Raw genomic sequence first — 3,152 nt, forward strand, 5'->3', positions numbered from 1 at the left:
ACATGCATATGTTCTTAATCCTGTTTAATGTAATTCAGGGTTGCGGCCTATCCTCACAGCACTGGATAGAGTACAGGGGAAAAAAAAAAATAAAAAACCTAGATATGGAACTAGTATGTTTCATGGCAGCACAGATGTGTACCTTCCCACACTCTCCTCTTCAGTGGGGCAAATTTAGAGACCACAGCTAACCTAACCTGTCCATGTTTGAGGATATGGGAGGAAAACCTACAATCAGTGGAGGAGAAAATGTACAAATTCCATAGTGGCAACTTGACACAAAATTCATTTGGGGGAAGTCGTACTAACCACTATGCCACCTAAATCCAATGTTAAAAACCTAAAGAGAAAACACAAAATTTAAATTAGAAAATACTAATTTAACCTCTTTGGCATTAACATCAAACATGACTCCTGTTCAGAATTCTGTGTGAAAATATGGTCTGAATCAGGTTAAACTGGAATAACTTGAGATGGTATTCTGACACTATCTAATGCAGTGGTTATCAACGTCGGTCCTGGGGACCCCTTTGGCTATAAGTTTTTGTTTCAGCCAGCTATTGTTTTTAATTGTAATCTTGGGCTAATTAAGTGAACTGTTATTGTCCAGATTCTGTGGGAACAATGTAGAAATTAGAAAACAAGGCTTGGTATATATAAATAAATTAAAAATGTACTAAGCAGTTATATGGAATTTTTTTTGTCTTTTTAACAATATTTTTCATCTTGATGTTCTATTTTTCCAGGTGTTGTAATTGTTTAATTAATCCATTGTTTAATTAGTGGGTCTGACACTAAAGTAGTTGCAGCCTTTCATGATTCAGTGTTTGCTCGTTTTTAATTGTCATATTAAGATACAATGAAGGGACCAAACTGCACAGAGGGGGTAAAATATAATGAAATCAACAAAAGTGAGTTAAGCATTTAAATCTATAGCAAATGCAGAAATATTTCTAAATGTCTTATGAATGTAAAAAATAATGCTGCTGTGCTTTCTTAATGTAGAATAAGAGGAAAAAAATATCAGCTAATTAATTGAGATCAGTGTTACCAGTTGTCACGGATTATGAATGTGCTTGAAGCAAAAAACAGAAGCCACAGTAGGCCCATCCCTGATCTAATGGATAAAATATGCTTTGAAAAATTAATATTTCAATATGTTATGCTTTATGATAACTGGAGCCTTCTGCCAAAAACACAATACCAAACAAAAAGCCGCAAAGCCAGATTTAGAACAAACTGAACCACTGCTTGACTCGCGCAATAGTGATGCTGATGTGAATTGATCATTCAAGAATCCAGCACCTCCTTTTTGCTCATTAACATGTAACCCTGGTATAAAGATGTCTGTTGATCATGATTATCTGGACTATTTACAGTTTTTTTAGCAATTATCTGGTGGAGAAAATAGTTGTTGGAATGAACCTCTATGATGAGCAGTGTCGGAAAAGTCACAGTAAACCATTATCTTGTCACAGTTGCTGTAGACAATGTGGGTGTTTTTCATTCTCCTGATACTGCTGTGCATAGTAGATAAAGCAGTCCAGAGATGGTACTGGAACACAAACCGGTTGTAGCAGGCACCCATTTTCGTTGAAGTTAGGAGTGAATGTCATTTTTCACTTATCATGAGATACCTGCATTTAACTAAGAACGATGGCTATGATGAAGCCAATCACTCAGGGTCGAAGTTGTAGGATGTTTATCAGACGACCATCAAAAATATGCAGACGGTGTATGTTTCCAAGTGGAGTAGCATGTATAGTCAATACATCATCTGTGCTATCATTGGTGGAACCTTTACTGGACCAAGGTTACTATATAACAGTTGACAGTTTCCATACCTCACTTGAACTGCTTGAGATATTACTTCAAAGGAAAACTGATGCATACGACCAAACCACTGTGAAATGCCTCGTGAATGGGTCAAGCTTTAATGTGTTGCAGTAGCTGGTGTGACAAAAAGGCAAAGTGATTGTGATCAAGTGTTAGAACAAAAAAAAAAAAAAATGTCTGCCTTCTAACCACTGTTCACAATGCAGCACTTGCCAATGTTCGTGTCAAAGAAAATGAAGTCACTAGGCCTTGTGGTGTGGTAGGCTACAGCACGCTGGGCAAAGTCGACCTTGCAGGTCAGGAACTGATATTCTACCCTGCCAAGTGCAAGCAACAGAAACAAATATTACAAAAAAAAAATATTTAACATCTGGTTGAATACTGTCGATGTGCATTGGTGACTGTTTAACATAATGCCACATACAGAAATCAGTATGCATGCTTCATTAGTATAGCAGTGGACAATAGATCGGTCCTGCTGCATTGATGTTGACATTTTGGTATTCAACAGAAACATGTAAACTTTTTTTTTGGTTCAAAAAAATGTAATGCTTACAGTAAATTAATTGCCTACATGCTTTATTACTTCATCATTTAGGATACGTCTGCTGCTGTGATGACCTGCTGGATGAATGGCCAGGTCTCCACATAAGTCTCATACAGCCATCCTAACTACACAATTTCTAGGACGACCAACATAGATATCTATCTATAATAAATATCTATATATAAAAAACGTCAAAGTCTTAACACTGCAGATGTGAAGAGATTATGTGCACATATTTATTAGTACGTGACCAGGTTCATTCATAACTACCTTTATTGATTATGCAGCACTTTGTGAAAATGTAAAAGTTCGTCCGGTAGATAACTTTTTAAAACTAAGGTAAGCTGAACAAGTCATTCTTACAATAGAACTTGCACCAGATTATGATTCTACTGGAGAATATTTTTGTTATTTGAGGTGATTTATTGTAATGATCTCATAACAAGAAAAAAAAAGTAAGACTCTGTATGGCTATAATTGGCACATGCTGTAAGAATCAGAAGTCTAAACACACAATCCAAACAAACTAAACTCCCAAAGATCCCTGACAATATGTGAATGCCTTGACCGAGTTTACCTGGAGGCAGTCTATTTTGACATCCTTTGTCTACTGGTAGAAGCAGAAACTTTGCTCTTGTTTGGATGCTAGTAATTTAAACTTCACAGCTTGTAGTTCCACACTTCTTACCGTCAATAGAGAAATGCCATTTACACTTCTTTCTAGGAATACTACATTCAATAAATAACTTTCCTTTTAACCAAACACAGA

This window comes from Polypterus senegalus, chromosome 17, assembly GCF_016835505.1.
Source record: "Polypterus senegalus isolate Bchr_013 chromosome 17, ASM1683550v1, whole genome shotgun sequence".
NCBI classification, from domain to species: Eukaryota; Metazoa; Chordata; class Cladistia; order Polypteriformes; family Polypteridae; genus Polypterus; species Polypterus senegalus.